The sequence below is a fragment of the Procambarus clarkii genome, chromosome 92, assembly GCF_040958095.1.
Source record: "Procambarus clarkii isolate CNS0578487 chromosome 92, FALCON_Pclarkii_2.0, whole genome shotgun sequence".
Classification (NCBI taxonomy): Eukaryota; Metazoa; Arthropoda; class Malacostraca; order Decapoda; family Cambaridae; genus Procambarus; species Procambarus clarkii.
The window spans coordinates 6,973,777-6,994,839 of NC_091241.1; the positions used below are offsets into that span (position 1 = coordinate 6,973,777).

Genomic DNA, 21,063 nt, shown 5'->3' on the forward strand with positions numbered 1-21,063 from the left:
CCGCCCTATTATTCTTGCTGGTGCCAGATGCTCCGTTCAGGAGTACATTGCCTCTCCTAGACTTTGTAATAAGTGTTGGAAGTTTGGGCACGGTGTCCTAAAATGCACCAGTACTGTGTATCTGTGCCCCATGTGTGGGGACGATAGTCATTCTAAGTCCGAGTGCACTTCTCCCCAGGCTCGCTGCCTCAATTGCGGTAAAGCCCACCCTACCTTCTCACGCTCGTGTATGCACTACACACTCGAGGAAGCCGTCCTCAACTTGAAGCACCGTGATCGTCTGTTTTTTCCTGAAGCGAGACGCCAAGTTCGTCGTCTCGTCCCTTTCGCGGGCGTCTCCTACGCTCGCGTGTTGCGTTCTCCCTCTACTCGTCCTTCCCGTCTTCCTCAGTCTCACAACCGTTTCCAGGCCTTAAACCCGTCCACACATACCACTTCCTCCCCTATTCCTTTGCCTCCTGTCCCGGATAGTCTCCCTCCCGGTTCTCCATCTGGGGTTTCCCCCCCTTTCCTACCCAGTCCACCATATCTCCTTTGTCTTCTTCCCCATCTCCCCTACTCTTTCTTCCCAATCCTCCCCAGTCTCTTGACCCTCCACGCCACCTGTCTGTCCAGGCTGATATCCATCATCCTCCCAGCAATCTTCATGTTGTTCGCTCCCTTTCATCTTCTCCTGCTGAGACTGTCAGTCTGAGTCTCTGTCGCCCGGTATGTTGTTACTGGAATGCCTGTCTCTTAGTCAGAAACGTAAGCCTGGCTCCTCTCCAGCGGGTAAGGTAGTTTCGCTTTCGTCCTCACCCCCTCTCTCTGACTGTCACTACATCTCCTCCCATTTCAGTGGTCGAACCCCTTGTCACAGATATGGAGGTTTCTTTCGCCCCCGATTCCCTCTCGGTTGCTGCCCTTGCTGAGGTGCACTCCCTGCCTTCTGCCCCCCCCCCTCCTCCAGCTGTCCTTGCCTGCCCCTCTGTTGCCTCCTCCTCCTCCCGGACCCCGTCAGTCCGCCTCTGGTGTCCTCTTGCTCCCTTCCCTCTATCCTTACTAAGTTTACCCATGCTCCCTAACCCTGATTTTGCCGACCCTGATCCTGACCCTGCTCCTGAGATTCTTTAATAAACTGTGTTCTTCTATACCTTTATTTCTTTCTTGTTCTGTTAATGTCCTTTCTCTTTGGTAATGTCTATCTTCAGTGGAATATTCGTGGATTTTATGCCAACTTCCTTGAACTCCAACTTCTAATTACACAGTTTTCACCGCTGTGTGTTTGTCTCCAGGAACCCATGCTTGGTGCTCGTCCTGGTCACTTTCGTGGTTATTACTTTCTTGATAACCTCCATAAGTAATCATTTCCCCATCCTCGTTTCCCTTTTCTTTCCAGCCTCCCCTCTCCTTCCCTAGGTGGCAGTTTGCCGAGGCTGACTGGAGACTATTCACCCTCCGTGCTCTCCTCCTCCTACCTCTCTGACCTCTCCTCTCTGCCTCTTCCTCGCGCCGCCCTCCTTTTTTATGACACTGTCTTTAACGCTGCCCTCCACTCTATTCCTCGCTCTTCCTCCTGGGGCACACGGGAGTGCGTTCCCTAGTGGAATGCGGACTGTGCTCGGAAGAAAGACCGCCGCCGGTAGACGGCTGATTCTTTTATTCTGTTTCGGAAGGCAAGTGCGGTGGCCCGTAGGACCGTCCGTACTGCTAAACGTGAGAGTTGGAAATCTTATGTTTCCACCATTACATCCGATACTCCTCTACCGCAGATCTGGAAGAAGATCCGCAAGATTGCGGGCAAGTTCGTTCCGGATGTCTTGCCGGTTCTCCACCTCCGTGGTACTTGTGGTGGATCCAGTGCAGGTCACGACCGAACTGGGTTCCCACTATTCTTCTGTTAGCTCTGGTTCTCATCTTCCTCAATCCTTCCTTCCTTTTGTAAGCCTGTTCTTGAATCTTATCCTTTAGATTTCCGCACTCATCTCCGCCTTCCCTATAACGATCCTTTCTCTCTTTCTGAACTTCGGTCTGCCCTGGCCCTCTGCGGATCTACGGCGGCGGGCTCGGATGACGTTCATTATGAGATGCCTCGCCATCTCCCTCCGTGCACGTCTCGGTATTTACTGAATCTGTATAACCAGGTCTGGGAGTCGTCGTCCGTCCCCGAGGACTGGCTCGATGCCGTTGTACTTCCTATTTGGAAACCAGGGTGTCTCGGTACGTCCCCTAAGGACTTCCGCCCTATTGCTCTCACGAGTTGTTTGCAAGCTCTTTGAACGTATGGTCAATGTCTGTCTGATGTGGTTTTTGGAACACCATCGCCACCTCTCTCCTTCTCAATTTGGTTTTCGCAAGTGCCGCAGCACGACTGATGTCCTGGTAAACTTGGTCTATATTCGTACTGCTTTTGCTGCGAAGACCTCCGTTGTTGCTGTCCTTTTTTACTTGGAAAAGGCTTATGACACGACTTGGAGATACCATATTCTGTCCCAACTTCGTTCTTTTGGCCTTCGTGGTAATCTCTCTTCCTTCAAAGCTTTTTCTCTCATTGTACCTTTCGAGTCAGGCTTAGTGCCACTCTCTGCCTCTGTTCGGCAGTATGAAGGTGTGCCCCAAGGTAGTGTTCCGAGTACTACTATTTTTCTTGTTGCCCTCAGTGGTCTTCTTTCCTCCCTTCCTTCTGGCATCTTCTCTGCTCTTTATGTTGACGATCTTACTCTTTGCTGTCGGGGTGATGACTCGCCTCTTCTTCAACGGCGGCTTCAACTTGCGATTGATGCCGTGTCATCTTGGGCCACCAATCATGGCTTCAAGTTCTCTACTACTAAGACTTGTACCATGACTTTTACTCGGAAGCGGGTCGTTCTTCGTCCCTCTTTGTCACTTTATGGTCATCCCCTTGAATTTAAAGATTCTGCAAAGCTTTTGGGGTTATTCTTTGACACTCGTTTGTCTTGGTCGCCTCATGTCTCTTACCTTCGTGTTGAATGCTCTAAGGCCCTTAACCTACTTAAGGTTTTGTCTCGTACTTCTTGGGGAGCAGATAGGTGCACGCTCCTCTATTTGCATTCCTCTCTTGTCCTGTCTAAACTGGATTATGGTTGCCTTGCATACTTTTCTGCTTCTCCTTCTACTCTTCACCGTCTTGATCCTCTGCACCATACTGGGTTGCGCCTCAGCTCCGGTGCTTTTCGTTCAACTCCTACCCTCAGCTTGTACACTGACACTGGTTTTCTGTCTCTCCAGGATCGCCGTGATAGCTACAGTCTTCGCTATCTTGCGCGATCCTTACAGCATCCTCACTCTCGCCTCTATCGTGCTTTGACTTTTACTTCTTCTGTAGTTCCTGTTCCTCTTCACCACCTTCCTCTTTCTGTCAGTTTCTCGCTTACAAGATTCTCTTTCGGTTCGTATTACCAATGTTTCTCCTCGTATTGTTCCCTCCTTGCCCCCGTGGAGGGTCCCCCTTCCCAAATTTTGTACTTCTCTGACCCGCATCACTAAGCTTTTACCCCTCCTGCAGTTCTGAAATGCCTCTTCCTTGAACACTTTTCTTCTCACTCCCACTCCGTTCCCATCTTCACCGATGGGTCTAAGTCTGCTGACAGTGTGGGCTGTTGTTGTTGTTTTTTCCTGACCACACTTGTGTGTGTCGCCTTCCTCCGGAGGCTAGCATCTTCACAGCAGAATTTTATGCTATTCTCTATGCTCTTCGTCTCCTTCTTTCCCGGTGTTAATCCTCTTTTGTGGTGGTAGTTGACTCTTAGTGCCCTCATGTCTTTAGGGTCCTTTAATCTGGTCCACCCGGTGGTCATCGAGATTCAACATGGCTGTTTCTTATCTCCAGTAAATTTAAGTCAGTTGCGTTTTGCTGGGTTCCCAGCCCTGTTGGTGTCTTTAAATGAGCGTGCGGATGCTGCCGCTAAGGGAGCTATCCATACTTGTCCCATCTCCCGTAAAGGTATTCCTTATTCTGACTTTTACCCAGTTATTCATGCCTCCATCCTTGCCCGCTGGCAGAGTTGTTGGTCTTCTGTTATTGGTAACAAACTGCGTACTCTTAAGAGTCGTGTGTCCCAGTGGCCTTCATCCTGCCACCGTAACCGGCGGTGGGAAACGGCTCTGGCTAGGTTATGTATTGGCCACGGTCACTTATTGGAGCGCCGCCCTGCTCCTTATTGTCTAAGTTGCATTGTCCCTCTTACGGTCGTGCATATCCTTGTTGAATGTTCTGACTTCCAGGACGAGCGTGTCTTTTTTCTGACCGACCGTCCCCCGCGGTCGCTTGTCCCTCGATAGAATTCTTGGCGACTCGGATACTTTTGATATCGTTCGCTTTGTGCGTTTCCATTCTCGTGTTGGCATCCTTGGTGATATTTGGCGCCCCCTGATTATTCAGCACATTTGATGGTGCTACATAGCCTTCCCGATTTGGTGCCTTCTTTTGATAATTACTTAGTTACTTGATATATTGGATTTGTACCCAAGATTGACTATGTAATGTATACAATGTATGTATGTGATGAAACTATATAACCTGAGCTTGTAAAAGCATCTTAATCACCTTCAGTGGTGATTAAGTGTTTAATAACACTAGTTTCTATATCAGCTATTTTACCTCGTCAGAGTAGGCCCCACACAAGTGTGTGTGTGTGTGTATATATGTATAGGTATGTGTATAGATATATTTGGGTATGTGTCAAGTATATGTGGAAGCTGGTCAGAGATTACATTTTACCTTTGTAACCACATTAATGACACTGTAGAAGACACATCGAACACGATGTAGGGGAGACGTAACAGTATTTATGTATTTACATCTGTAGGTTAGCTTAGCATTTTACAAGCACTACAATCACCTTCTGTGGTTGATTGTTCAATAAACCCCTGGACAATGTTTAACAAACCTCTCACCCTGTCCACGGAGGACAGAAGAAAGTGTATATATATACCTGGTTAGCATTGTAAATGTGTGGCCACGTCTGTGGTAGAATAATAATAATAATTTCCAAGCACAAACTGCCAAATAACTTAAGCTTATATTTTCTAACGTGTTAAGACTTAACGGGAAAATTTCAAGGTGAAGGCCTATAGGTTCTAGTATTTCTTACGGCATTTATTATTAACATCTTTATTGACAATTACAATTTTGCCTAATCTGAGGATTTTGATAGTCTTATTAAAGTGAGGATAATGCTGGTATTCACTGTCACGCAGGCCAGAGGGTCATACATAAGACAATAGGTCTAAACTGTAGGCTGAAGCACATACATATTATGGTTACAATCAATGTTTTATTGTATGAATATGTGAAAACAACTTTCTATTGTGCACTGCCACACAAGGGCAGGGATGGGTTCATAAGTGATACAGCTTAGAAGTGATATAAATAAAAATTGTTTTTCATTCTTTAAAATGGACAAGCAAATTTTGGGTAAATTGTTAGGATGTCGTCCAGAACACCTGAGTCAATAAAATAGTTACACAGTTAGTGGTACAAGAGGCCAGGAGGTCTAAAGTAGTTTACGGTTTCACATTCAACAATAGTGTTCTAGTGAATGCATTAAATGTTTATCACAGTTTACAATCTGAGTATTCTGGTAGTGGCTCAGCCTAACTAACCTGCCAGATGTGTGTGTAGCCAAGGCGAATTACCGCAATGACTACATCACATTGCCTGGTCCGGTTACTGTGCTGACCATACAAATACCTATTATTACAAAACTTGTCATAACTTTTAATACTACAGCTTTCAGGTCTCTGGGCATTTCTTAGTTCTTCTAAATCTGAATTAATTTCTTTAATTTGTTTGTTTCTAATAATTGCATTAGATAGTCCAAAGTCATAATCAATGTTTTCTTTCCTGCAAGCCTCATTGGCCAATCGATGTACAAAGTCATGTTTTCCAACTCCAACATGGGATGGGATCCACACAAATTTTATACAAGATTATTATCATTGGCAAAAATTACATTCCACTTAATATTACAAGCTACTTCCGACATACATTGTGATGGGTTATTTAAGGACTGCAGAGCACTTTTAGTCACAGAAAATAACCACCACCATTGAGCTTAAGGTATTCAGTGGCTAGATAAATGCCCAATAGCTCGGTCTGTGTCGTGCTTGCCCAGTTGTTCAATCTGTGTACTAGTTGAACAACCCGGACTGGCCGAAGGGCGAGTTCAACAAACCCCCTTCCCACCCCTAATATTATTTTTTATCCTGGAGAGTTGGGAGTGTCTCGCTGTTACGAATCTTACTAGGATTCTAACATTACTCTTGATTCTTATATTACTTTATTGTCTTGTTCTATAATTAATATAGCATCCAGTTGTATATGAGATTCTTGTATGTTATATATTATAGCATGCTGTAGTGTGCTCGAGTTGCATTATATTGTACGAGGCTTTTGTGCTAGATTTTCATGTTGGTTTCTCCGTGTGGACGGTTGACCATATTGGGATGGGGCCAGTGTGGGAACTTGTCAAGCGAGTGTTCAACCTTGATTAATTCATATTATTGTTTGCCAGTATATTATATTGGATATTGTACCAGTATTTAATACTCTTAAGATTAATAATGTTTTGAATATTAGTACTACATTTTGTTAGTAGAATTTCCACAATGTTTATGCGGATGTTTAGTTATCGTAGACGCTTGGCCTGCGAGGCGGCTATGGCAGAGGAGTAATGTTTTTAAGTTGTCACTTATTTTAGCTAATAATAGGTTAATTATCTGGTTAGATGATTGTGTATATCCTATTTATTAATCCATGTGCTGGTGATATTGCTCATGTCTCGATAAGGAGTTTTATTTATGATATTGCATGCTGAAGAATATTTCTGGCTATTATATTTACCATTTAATTATGTTTGTTCCCCTTAGCGTAAATATATTCTCCACCATTTTATGCAGTGATGTATCTGTATCCCCCTAGACTTATGTTGGCAAGGCCGGTTTAATATTTTAACTGCGGGGAGAAGAATCTTATTTAGTCTCAAGGGTGGTAACACTCGCATACCTTGGTGTTCATAATTCTGGGATGCAAAATAATCCCTTCAGTTACTGAAAGTGGGAAAAACTTTAATTTTTTTTTAATGTTCAATTGAACAAAATCGAAAAATGTTCAATTGAACAAAATCGAAAAATGTTCAACTGAACATTTTTGGAATATCAATAATTTTACCAACAAATTTTGAATTCGGAAAATGTTCAATTGAACAAAATCGAAAAATGTTCAATTGAACAAATTAGAAAAATGTTCAATTGAACAAATTCGTAAAATGTTCAATTGAACAAAATCGAAAATTTTGGAATATTTTTTTCCAACAAATTTTGAAATTCGGAAAATGTTCAATTGAACAAATTCGAAAAATGTTCAATTGAACAAAATCGAAAAATGTTCAACTGAACATTTTTGGAATATCAATAGTTTTTTCCAACAAATTGAATTCGGAAAATGTTCAATTGAACAAATTAGAAAAATGTTCAATTGAACAAATTCGTAAAATGTTCAATTGAACAAAATCGAAAATTTTGGAATATTTTTTTCCAACAAATTTTGAAATTCGGAAAATGTTCAATTGAACAAATTAGAAAAATGTTCAATTGAACAAAATCGAAAAATGTTCAATTGAACAAATTAGAAAAATGTTCAATTGAACAAATTCGTAAAATGTTCAATTGAACAAAATCGAAAATTTTGGAATATTTTTTTCCAACAAATTTTGAAATTCGGAAAATGTTCAATTGAACAAATTCGAAAAATGTTCAATTGAACAAAATCGAAAAATGTTCAACTGAACATTTTTGGAATATCAATAGTTTTTTCCAACAAATTGAATTCGGAAAATGTTCAATTGAACAAATTAGAAAAATGTTCAATTGAACAAATTCGTAAAATGTTCAATTGAACAAAATCGAAAATTTTGGAATATTTTTTTCCAACAAATTTTGAAATTCGGAAAATGTTCAATTGAACAAATTCGTAAAATGTTCAATTGAACAAATTCGTAAAATGTTCAATTGAACAAATTCGGAAAATGCTATTATTAAATAAAATGCAGTATTTTTGGATTGTTTTATTAATGCTATATATATGAAAAAAATACCAAACGCTGTATATCCAAATTGCAAGAGGCCAACACCTGGATCTCCCAGTGCCTGGACCAGGCACAGGCACGGTAGCGTGGATGACCGTCGGCCACGCCAGACTCGCAGTTCATCTCCACCGTCTGTAGGCGCCAGCTTTCCCGTGGTGCCCCGGTCAGGAGAGACTCAAACATTTCAGGCCGCACTGTCCTCCAACACCAGCTCGGGTCCACCTTAGGCCTGGTCTGTCGCAGATTCCTATTTCCTGCCTCGCACTTTCCGATCTTCCTCCATGGCCTGGATAACGACACGCCGCCCTCCGTCAAACATTCCACTTCCTGCAAGTCACCCATGAGTGTGTGTGTAACAGTCTTGAGAGTTCCTCCAGCTTTATCTGGATTGGCGAGGACAAACGGTCCGTTGCTGTAGCTACCCCTACCACACCTGGAGAGAAAAACAAATGTAAAATTAGCTATTATATAAACACTAGGAGGGAACGAGGTAATAAGGGTGGAAAAATCCGCCCGTTCTCTAGATTCATACAAATATTGCCAAGCCAGACATGTTTGAGCCCAATCCTCCTAACCTATAGAGGCCAATGGTCAATGCATAAATATTGGTACCCAGTACTTTAATTTAGTCTACCAAGTTGCATTTATAACAAATTGATCTTGTTAAAACTGCATCTCGTCTAATAAAATAAATGGTGTGTGTGTGTGTTCAGTGTTTCACTTTAGTTACACATATTTGTAAAGAACCATAACAAAACACTGTACAAAGGTCCACAACGCATGTAAATCTGTTCCTGACGCAGCTCAAAAGGTTAGTTTAGTATTTTACCTGAAATTCCTTCCATTATACATCAGATTAAAAAAAATACATTAAGCAACCAATAGTGAATTCTATCCGCAAGACCAGTACCAGGATACAGAGAACTTACATAACTACTTGCTACATAATTATTTGCATACGTACTTAGTGAACTGTGTCCACTACGGGCTCACCATAGCCCGTGTTACTTGGAACTTTTGTTCCAAGTAGCTAAATCTATAACAACAACATATCTTGACTAGGTCACGACAGATTAAATGTTTACTATAGTAAGCAATAATTAGACTTTTCGGTTATCTTCATACCACAAACAATAGGTGTTTTCCTATCGGTATCTGAACTTATTTCTGAACATAACCAGAAAAGATAGCAGCGTGTGAGCGGGGCGATACAAAGATACTTCCTTTGAGCTGTATTATGAACAGATTTCCATGCACTGCAGACGTTTATCGTGCACGGCACTATCACTGCTTTTGTCAAGTGTAAATATTGTTCCACACATTGTGTAAACTAAGGTGAAACAGTGAACACACAAACCATTTAACATGATCATAACGCGCTCTCCTACAAGGCAACTAAGCAAAACTGGATCACCACAGTCCACGGACACAATGATCCCTTCAATCAGCTTCCTTTCAACGTGCATGAACCCCCCCCCCCCCCCCCCCCCCAAAAAAAAAAATAAGGATATTACAGTATTTTTTCGTGCGCAGTGACATCATTTATAGTGGCTATATTAAAAGAGTTAAGATTAACTTTCCTCTGGCTCCTTGCAGCATCAAGATCAATGAGATTCTCCTCTGATGAGTTCCCATCTTATTGCCACCAGATCTTCTAAAACCATTATGTCACGGTCTCTCCAGTTGCAGCATCTAAAAACAGATAATGTGTTATAAGTAAATGGTAAGTACAGTACATTATATAAATAGGATATAAAGCAAGCACAGATGACTTGTAAACCAACCCGTCCTCTTAACAATAACGTCACTTTTCGCTCGTATGTTCACTATGGCCAAATTTGGACGTAATTTGAAATGAAATCGACTCACAAAAGTGACGTTCTGTTCCGTTTTCTGTTTGAGTCGTTCCGCTTTCTCTGCAAGGTTAGAAGAGGCAACTTTTCATTAACGTTTTTCATAACGTTATGAAACTTTATGAGAATTTCCGCCCACCTAACCTATCAGAGGACCCTTAACTTACTGTTGTTGAAAAAAAAAAATTCCCAAATTTATTTTCATTTTTTTTTTCATTTTCAAATTACGTCCATATTCGGCCATACGGGTAAACGGCCAAAAGCGACGTTCGTTTTAAGATAAACCGACAACAACATGAACAGCTACATTATTCCTTTGGAGTGAATACTGTCCCGTCACAAAAATCCTTATCCTGACCGATTGATAAAGATTAAGCCACCCAAGAGGTGGCACGGGCATGAATAGCCCGTAATTATCCTGACCCCCTTCCAAGTGTTTTATATAGTAGTAATGGCTTGGCGCTTTCCCCTGATAGTTCCCTTCCTCTAGCTTCTGATAAAAGTTTAGTTGACATGTCGAGGGAAATAACAGCCGATGCCTTCCATTCACCCTTACATTTGGAGGCCTGGTCGACGACCGGGCCGCGGGGACGCTAAGCCCCGGAAGCACCTCAAGGTAACCACCTGTCCATTTTGATGCGTGCGGCCCTTTTGCGTCGGTCCGGTGAGGGTTTTCGTTTTGAGACTGGCGATTTAGACCTTGCATGTCTGGCGTTACAATTTTTCGGTAGTTTCTCGTCCCAGCTACTCGACCTTTCATTTCTCACCCGTGTGTTGGTAGTCTTCCGCTTTTTCCAGGAAATCGCTAGGAGTCGTGTCTGTCATCCTCACTCTCAGGCTCTGTAGACAGAGCAAAAGGAAAATAAGAAAACCCACGGAAAAGGAGACAATACAGGGACTCACTAGGGAGGAGGTAGACCCACAGGCAGACGAAGACGAGAATTAAGGTGGAGAGACCCAACTCAAGGCCCTCACAAGGAAGTTAACACCAATGAACATTAACAAAATCATTAACATTAAGATAAAGGGTCACCAAAACCCTGTTAGACTGCCAATTCTCCTCCCCCCCCACGCCCAAACATCACCCAGGATATGATACCAAACAGCCACCAGGGCGGCGTACTGCCCAGCATCAAGGGAGCCGAGCGGACAGCACGCTGGACTTGTGATCCTGTGGTCCTGGGTTCGATCCCAGGCGCCGGCGAGAAACAATGGGCAGAGTTTCTTTCACCCTATGCCCCTGTTAGCAGTAAAATAGGTACCTGGGTGTTAGTCAGCTGTCACGGGCTGCTTTCTGGGGGTGGAGGCCTGGTCGAGGACCGGGCCGCGGGGACACTAAAAAGCCCCGAAATCATCTCAAGATAACCGCAAGCTGCCTAGACGGTTCGATCCCTGGGCAGGACAGAAATTGTTGGGCACGTTTCCTTTTACCTGATGCCGCTGTTCACCTAGCAGTAAACAGGTACCCAGGAGTTGGGCAATTGTTATGATGTGCATCCTGTGGAAATTCAGCATTTTTACATATTTAGGGGGAGCAGGACATGGATATGAGGCCAAGATCAGGCTTTCTGGCGTCGACAACAGAAACTAAGTTCTCTTCTCCCTCTTCGCCCTTACATCATCACACACAGAGATCACACTAACGTGATGCATCAAATGAACAAATCCACAAGGGCCGTGACGAAGATTCGAACCTGCGTCCGGGAGCATCCCAGACATTGCCTTAATCGACTGAGCTACGACAGGGTAAAAGGGTTGAAACGGAAGTTCTACTGAACTTACTGGATTCAGTAAGTTAGTACACTGATGTAAGGGCGAAGAGGGAGAACGGCCTATTGACATAGCTCGGGTGCAGGGGAAGGGGGGTGTAAAAATCCTGGTTTGTGCCTCGGAGAGGCTGCAGGATTAAGTTTTCTCTATAACTCCCGTTGTCTTTTTGAAAAGAAATATCTTTACTTGAACGATCTGAACTACCTAAACTAATTAAATAAACCTAAACTATCTTGACATATGTATTTTAATTACCAGTATAATTCCACTTTTTATCTTTCGATTAGTACATATTCTGTCAATTGTCACGTTATTTGCAAACTTTAGTATTCGTATTTCCTCATCCACTCCCTCCCATCGTTTATGTTCCCGCATTCATCTCATCTGCCTTTGGCGCCACTTTCATCCCATCCGTCTCCCGTGTGTGCTGCTTCATCCATTCACCTTTCGTCTCGGCCACCCTAAGTTTCCCGCCCAAGTTGAGCTCAGACCGTCAGCACTGTTGTCTTAGATTGGTCGCCGGCAGCCGCTCACGCCCTCAACCAGCTACTTAACACACACACACACACACATTATTATATATATATATATATATATATATATATATATATATATATATATATATATATATATATATATATATATATATATATATAGTGTGTGTGTGTATATAACGAATAAATCTCTCAACTGATATAATAGAGAAAGACATTCCTCAGTCTGGTCATTATGTTGTATCTTTAATAAGTACACTGATCCTGAAAAGAATGAAGAGTGAACGCTAGTTTAACAAACAGTTCAAAGATCGAGTGCATAAAAACCGCCAGGGAATCGTCGACAGCCAATAGAAATTTAGTACTCGTCTTTGGCGCCCAAAAAAGCTGGCGGGTAAATTCTCATCCACCAATAGGAATCAGGAACGGCCTGTGATGCTCCCCCGTTGTTTACTTAATTGGTCGCTGGGGAGCTGCGCCGCGAGACACCCAATGGTTGCTCGAGCTGGATGTAAACCCCGCCCATGACAGTTGGGCCACGCCCACTGTTCCCAGGGGAGGGCTCAGTCGCAAATCAACCATGAGCGGAGGTTTGTCTCCCGCAGAGCGAACACATCCATGTCTTAAAATATTTTAGGAGAGTGATGTGTCTAACTGCTGTATGCGCTGGGTCATACTTGTGGTTATAAACGTTCTCCTATGTGAAGAAAATAGGAATGAAAGAATATTGGGCTATGAATATTATTTTTGTAAATTTCTTAAAAGGAATTTTTGTAAATTTTGTAAAAAGTGGAAATATATATATAGACCTATTTTCACTAACGTAGTGAAAATACGGAACACTTCATTAGAATATTACAATATTCTAAACTCAAATTGTCTTAAATAAGTATTTCAGACGGAGGTAAATGCATTTAGAACAGGAAATACCTACGTCGATAGCCTATTTTACAATGGACACGCATTAATGGCAGCTATGAGAGTACAGAATAAAGAGTCTCTTGGGTGTACAATACAAATTGTTTAGATTCTAAACTCTTATTGTATCAAAGACAGGCCTACTTGCTGTCCCAGGTATGCGATTGCCCGTCAATATTAAAATTATACCACCTTGATAAACCGTGAATAGGTGTTTATATAAATATGAACTCAATTTTTACAAATATATATATAGACCTAGAAGTATTTATTACAAGAAGTCGCCAAGCCGGAGAGACTATGCCTATAGGCCTACAAGCGAGAAAATACAAATACGACCTATATACACGCTATGCGACTATTCTACTTTAGAGTGAATCACACTGAAAAACACTGCTAAAAAAAGCTCTTCACATTTTACAAACAAATAAAATGATAGCCTGTAGACCGGCGTTCAGGAGAAAAAATATATATTCCTTCTACCCACCAAAACATTCATCTTAACTACCTCTCACACAATGAAACAAGCGACATGGGTGATAACCAAACCCCCACACATCACAAGATGGAGAAGCGGACGACGTTTCGGTCCGTCCTGGACCGAAAATGATCAAGTCGCGATAATGGTCCACACGATATAATGGTCCAGGACGGACCGAAACGTCGTCGCCGTCGTCTCATCGTCATATCTTACACCTCACTCTACGATTCACCTACCCTCCTTAATCGTAGAGAGCGCTGAAGGATACAGTGATTGTTGCCTCACTCCGGCTTCTAGCTGTCCGTCAGGACTTCCATCTTCCCTCTAGATCAATGGAGGACCATCGAGCATTTCAGCCACGTTATTGTGACGTCTGCAATAACAAAGCGATTATTTGCAATCATCCATTTGCAATCACAATCACAATAACCCGGGCGAATCACTTTTGTAATTTACACGATATTATTAAATATTAAAAGCAAAAGTAGTCCAAACAAAATTACTATAATGTTGCCCACTTTTGAAAATACAGAGCTTGTATAATATTAAATAAATGAATAACACGCCTGTGTAAATCAGGAATAAAGTAACACGTGATAAATAATGTGAAAATGTATAAACAGGAGAATGAATAGAACAACAAAGTGCTCAAGTAATTTTGACAGATTATTATATATATATATATATATATATATATATATATATATATATATATATATATATATATATATATATATATATATATATATTATTAAATATGACCGAAAAAGTAAGATAAATAATTCTAACACGAATTTTCTCAATATTTCGTACATTTCTTTTCACTGTTGGAGGTAAATCAAAAATCAATTCTCCAAAATTCATTTTTATTTCTAGTCTGACGCGACACGAGCTCGTTTCGTAAAACTTATTACATTTTCAAAGACTTTAGTTCACAAATACACAACTGAATAGAACTCATTGATTGATGAAGATTAAGCCACCCAAGAGGTGGCACGGGCATGAATAGCCCGTAAGTGGTGGCCCTTTCGAGCCATTACCAGTATCAAAAGATGATACTGGAGATCTGTGGAGGCGCAACTGCACCCTGCGTGACGGGAGATGTCTCCCGGACCAAGTGTGGCGGAATAGAACTTACGCATCTCCGATTTTATATCTACATTTGAGTGAGGTGGAAGGGGTGATGTGGCATTAACACAAGACAGAACAAGAGGTGGCATTAATAGGGTATTAATTTCATCAACACAAGACAGAACAAGAGGTGGTATTAATATCATCAACACAAGACAGAACAAGAGGTGGTATTAATAGGGTATTAATTTCATCAACACAAGACAGAACAAGAGGTGGTATTAATAGGGTATTAATTTCATCAACACAAGACAGAACACGAAACAATGGGTATTGAATAGAAGTGTTTGTAAAAAGCCTAGTGGTCCATATTTCTTGATGCTTCTATATTGGAGCGGAGTCTAGAGGTGGGTAGAATATAGTTGTGCAATAATTGGCTGTTGATTGCTGGTGTTGACTTCTTGATGTGTAGTGCCTCGCAAACGTCAAGCCGCCTGCTATCGCTGTATCTATCGATGATTTCTGTGTTGTTTACTAGGATTTCTCTGGCTATGGTTTGGTTGTGGGAAGAGATTATATGTTCCTTAATGGAGCCCTGTTGCTTATGCATAATAGTACAAATAGCCTGTACAAATAGCATATGAATGTTGTTCTAAATGTGAAGTCTGTAATGGAGCCCTGTTGCTTATGCATAAGCAACAGGGCTCCATTAAGGAACATATAATCTCTTCCCACAACCAAACCATAGCCAGAGAAATCCTAGTAAACAACACAGAAATCATCGATAGATACAGCGATAGCAGGCGGCTTGACGTTTGCGAGGCACTACACATCAAGAAGTCAACACCAGCAATCAACAGCCAATTATTGCACAACTATATTCTACCCACCTCTAGACTCTGCTCCAATATAGAAGCATCAAGAAATATGGACCAATAGGCTTTCTACAAACACTTCTATTCAATACCCATTGTTTCGTGTTCTGTCTTGTGTTGATGAAATTAATACCCTATTAATGCCACCTCTTGTTCAGTCTTGTGTTAATGCCACATCACCCCTTCCACCTCACTCAAATGTAGATATAAAATCGGAGATGCGTAAGTTCTATTCAGTTGTGTATTTGTGAACTAAAGTCTTTGAAAATGTAATAAGTTTTACGAAACGCGCTCGTGTCGCGTCAGACTAGAAATAAAAATGAATTTTGGAGAATTGATTTTTGATTTACCTCCAACAGTGAAAAGAAATGTACGAAAGATTGAGAAAATTCGTGTTAGAATTATTAATCTTACTTTTTCGGTCATATTTAATAATATATGTCTACAGGAAAGACTGCTACCAAAATATACTAATATATATATAATATATATATATATATATATATATATATATATATATATATATATATATAGTTAAATATGACCGAAAAGGTAAGATTAATAATTCTAACATGAATTTTCTCAATATTTCTTATATTTCTTTTCATTGGCGATGGTAATTGAAAAATCAGTACTCCAAAATTCATTTTTATTATACTAGAAATAAAAATGAATTTTGGAGAATTGATTTTTTAATTACCATCGACAGTGAAAAAAAACGTAAGAACTATTAAGAAAATTCGTGTGAGAATGATTATTCTTACCTTTTCGGTCATATTTAACATAAGTTTACAAGAAAGACTGCTACTAAAATATTATATATATATATATTTATGTATGTGTGTGTGTGTGTGTGTGTGTATGTATTGTGAACATACAATGTGTACCGAGGAGATCAGTGTGTCGGTATATAAAGTATACATGTTGTATATTTATCACCTTGAAGCGATAATGATACAAGCATGAAGTTAGTATAATGCATATAATGATAATTTATGTATAGTATCTGACGTCGGATAATGCTGAAGGAACACGTCAGTTGCAAAACAAGAGAATCCGGATTGATGTGGAGAACCCGCAGCCTCATACAAGCCGAGTTGCTGCATGGTATACACCGGGGTTCGAACTGGGGCGGTCTTGCCAGTCTTCACATCTACACAAATCCGGGAGATCCATGAAGAGTCACATCCTTGATTGACACTGTGTAAGAAATTCACGCGCACTCAAACACACACGCACACACTTGGCGGGACCAGAGAGCCAGAGCTCAACCCCCGCAAGCACAACTAGGCGAGTACACACACACACGTATAAGCGCACACACCTATACCTGTATTTACTTAGGGAACACATATGAAACTCGTATATTAAGCACGTTCAAGGATTTGCCACAGTACAGGCATCTAACATAAGAGAAATGAGCTATGAGAACAAAGTGAACTTAGACTACCGACACTGAGATAGTATGACGAGATATGATCACAACATACAAGGTACTGAGGGGGATCACAGCCTTAAAAGTAAAGCATGACCGAGTACGTCTGGAGATATAAATGTTCTAAGTATAATAACCATGAGGCGGGGCTTCAGAGCTAAATCCCGTTTTCAGTAGACACGACCAGATTGCCACACGCACACACATGCACTGTGTGTGTGTGTGTATTCACCTAATTGTGCTTGCGGGGGTTGAGCTTTGGCTCTTTGGTCCCGCCTCTCAACTGTCAATCAACTGGTGTACAGATTCCTGAGCCTACTGGGCTCTATCATATCTACATTTGAAACTGTGTATGGAGTCAGCCTCCACCACATCACTTCCTAGTGCATTCCATTTATTAACTACTCTGACACTGAAAAAATTCTTTCTAACGTCTCTGTGGCTCATCTGGGTACTAAGTTTCCACCTGTGTCCCCTTGTTCGTGTCCCACCCGTGCTGAAGAGTTTGTCTTTGTCCACCCTGTCAATTCCCCTGTGTGTGTGTGTGTGTGTGTGTGTGTGTGTGTGTGTGTGTGTGTGTGTGTGTGTGTGTGTGTGTGTGTGTGTTGCATACATACTGAGCCCAGTAGGCCCAGGAATCTGTACATCAGTTGATTGACGGTTGAGAGGCGGGACCAAAGAGCCGGAGCTCAACCCCCGCAAGCACAATTAGGCGAGTACACACATGCACAGTCGGGTTGATTGTCCTATAGGCAGTACTACAACCCGTTCTATTATAATTACGTCGTTTTTCACTCGTCGCCAAAATCTATGAATCAAAATCTATTTCTATGGAAAAAATGGACGTAATTTGAAATGAAATCGGCTCACGAAAGTGATGTACTGTTCCGTTTTCTGTTTGAGTCTTCCATCTCAATGAGCCATACCAACATTTGAAGAAATATTTACAAACAAATTATATACTTTTATCTGAAGGAACCAATCCATCAAACTCAATGTGTTTTTTAAGGCACTGACTTTTCACTGGCCACTCCAACTTTTCCAAAAATATAAGCTTATACATACATATATACATACCATCTATGTATACCATACCATACCATACTATGTAGCAGCTCTACAGGACAGAATAAAACCATTTGTCAGAGAAAGCAAGAGACCTCCCTTGCTGGTCTATTGGAATTTTGAAGGAACTGCTGTCACAAAGAGATGGCTAATTGACAGGCATTTTGAGTCTTCTATAAGTCAGATCTATGTTGCATGAACTATGCAACATGTTGGGAGGGATTTTGAACCGGGATTGCCCTACACTCTCTTGATTGACAATGCTGAGATGTGGAACATTTTTTGTATGAAGTCATTGAATGATGGGTTTACATTAGTCCTTTAAATTGTATTCTTATCGATCTACAATCTTGTTATGTTGTTTTTAAATATACAGAATAATGATTTCGCTACCTTGCCTACGCTCGGACCCAGACTTCGCCATACAGCACCTTGCCTACGCTCGGACCCAGACTTCGCCATACAGCACCTTGCCTACGCTCGGACCCAGACTTCGCCATACAGCACCTTGCCTACGCTCGGACCCAGACCTCACCAAACAGCACCTTGCCTACACTCGGACCCAGACTTCGCCATACAGCACCTTGCCTACGCTCAGACCCAGACCTCGCCATACACCACCTTGCCTACTTTCAGCCCCAGACCTCACCATACAACACCTTGCCTACGCTCAGACCCAGACCTCACCATACAACACCTTGCCCACGCTCAGACCCAGACCTCACCATACAGCACCTTGCCTACGCTCGGACCCAGACTTCGCCATACAGCACCTTGCCTACGCTCAGACCCAGACCTCACCAAACAGCACCTTGCCTACACTCGGACCCAGACTTCGCCATACAGCACCTTGCCTACGCTCAGACCCAGACCTCGCCATACACCACCTTGCCTACTTTCAGCCCCAGACCTCACCATACAACACCTTGCCTACGCTCAGACCCCAGACCTCACCATACAACACCTTGCCCACGCTCAGACCCAGACCTCACCATACAGCACCTTGCCTACGCTCGGACCCAGACCTCACCATACAACACCTTGCCTACGCTCAGACCCAGACCTCACCATACACCACCTTGCCTACGCTCAGACCCAGACCTCACCATACAGCACCTTGCCTACGCTCAGACCCATACACCACCTTGCCTACGCTCAGACCCAGACCTCACCATACACCACCTTGCCTACGCTCAGACCCAGACCTCACCATACAGCACCTTGCCTACGCTCAGACTCAGACCTCACCATACACCACCTTGCCTACGCTCAGACCCAGACCTCACCATACAGCACCTTGCCTACTCTCAGACCCAGACCTCACCATACAGCACCTTGCCTACTCTCAGACCCAGACCTCACCATACAACACCTTGCCTACGCTCAGACTCAGACCTCACCATACACCACCTTGCCTACGCTCAGACCCAGACCTCACCATACAGCACCTTGCCTACGCTCAGACCCATACACCACCTTGCCTACGCTCAGACCCAGACCTCACCATACACCACCTTGCCTACGCTCAGACCCAGACCTCACCATACAGCACCTTGCCTACGCTCAGACCCATACACCACCTTGCCTACGCTCAGACCCAGACCTCACCATACACCACCTTGCCTACGCTCAGACCCAGACCTCACCATACAGCACCTTGCCTACGCTCAGACCCAGACCTCACCATACAGCACCTTGCCTACGCTCAGACCCATACACCACCTTGCCTACGCTCAGACCCAGACCTCACCATACACCACCTTGCCTACGCTCAGACCCAGACCTCACCATACAGCACCTTGCCTACTCTCAGACCCAGACCTCACCATACAGCACCGGATAACAACGACATCTCTACCCAGTTCTCTCCGCCCACCGCCTTACCCATCGTTTGATTGGCTTCCATCCCCATTTATTCCCTTGTTCCTTAAGTTTGACGGCCCCTATATTCCTCCGACCCTTCACCTCAACCCACACAACATCACTTCCACCGCGTGTATTCATTCTTTTCCTGAAGATGTTCCAGAGTGGAACAAAACGTTGTAGAAAATAAATCCTTGAACACAGTTAACTCATTTAGAACTTCGAAGCAAAATGCAATTATTCTATAGAAAAATAAGTACCTTCGGCACTTTAAATGTTGGTTTAGACAACATTTTGCCAGCATGATAATCAAAATGTTTGCAAATTGATTACATATTTATTAATTTAAATTAATTTCAAATGTAACATGAAATAATTCTCAATAACCGGGAAGAATGACTACAATGACCCGATTGTTTAAGGGAATACGTAAACCAGAACTGCAGTTCAGAGCCTGTAGAAAGCTTGCAGTATTTGATCTTGAGGTTATCTTGAGATGATTTCGGGGCTTTAGTGTCCCCGCGGCCCGGTCCTCGACCAGGCCTCCACCCCCAGGAAGCAGCCCGTGACAGCTGACTAACACCCAGGTACCTATTTTACTGCTAGGTAACATGACTGCAGATTCTATGCAATTCACTCAATGTTAATGTCTTCAAGCAACTTAGATGCAAGGCTTTACCGGGACTATAATGAGTGTGGTATCAGTTACCTCGTGCACGCAAACCATTATTAGCTTCTTATGAACTTTTAGGACGATAAACTTCGTTCCAAAGATAAAAACATTAGAAACAACATATCAAATGGGAGTAAAAAATAAACCATCACATTATATTTTCTACTGGGTCAACATATATTCCGAAAGAGCTCGCCCTCGAAGCAAATTCATTACCATGAGAAACCATACTCCTGCCCTCAAACCACCTGGATAATTATCGATATATTTTTGATGGTTTAAAAGTCTATTATGGTTTCTGTAATAGTCTACAGGTAAACTAGCAAGTAAACCTTTGTTTACCCTGAGCAGATATTACTCCCCAGTTATAACTTTATTGTACTATAAATAGTTGGTTTAAAATACACATTATGCACTGAAAAAGTTTTCTTTGAACAATTTGGCTTTCTGTAAACAGAATTCTCGTTACCACTCAAAT

General features: G+C 42.2%; 1 long non-coding RNA gene across 3 annotated transcripts in view; it reads right to left on the reverse strand.

Annotated features, from left to right (window-relative positions):
• Positions 1 to 8,069: 8,069 nt before the first annotated feature.
• The window catches only part of LOC123774928 (uncharacterized), a 41,288-nt gene continuing 28,294 nt past the window's right edge, over positions 8,070 to 21,063 (reverse strand). The window contains exons 2-5 of one of the 3 annotated variants that reach the window (XR_011225982.1): positions 13,840 to 13,976; positions 10,497 to 10,780; positions 9,664 to 9,779; positions 8,070 to 8,520 (exon numbers count right to left, since the gene is read on the reverse strand). This is a non-coding gene — a long non-coding RNA (uncharacterized lncRNA). The remainder of the gene's footprint in view (positions 8,521 to 9,663; positions 9,780 to 10,496; positions 10,781 to 13,839; positions 13,977 to 21,063) is intronic. The other 2 variants (XR_011225983.1, XR_006775009.2) reach the window with 2 other exon arrangements.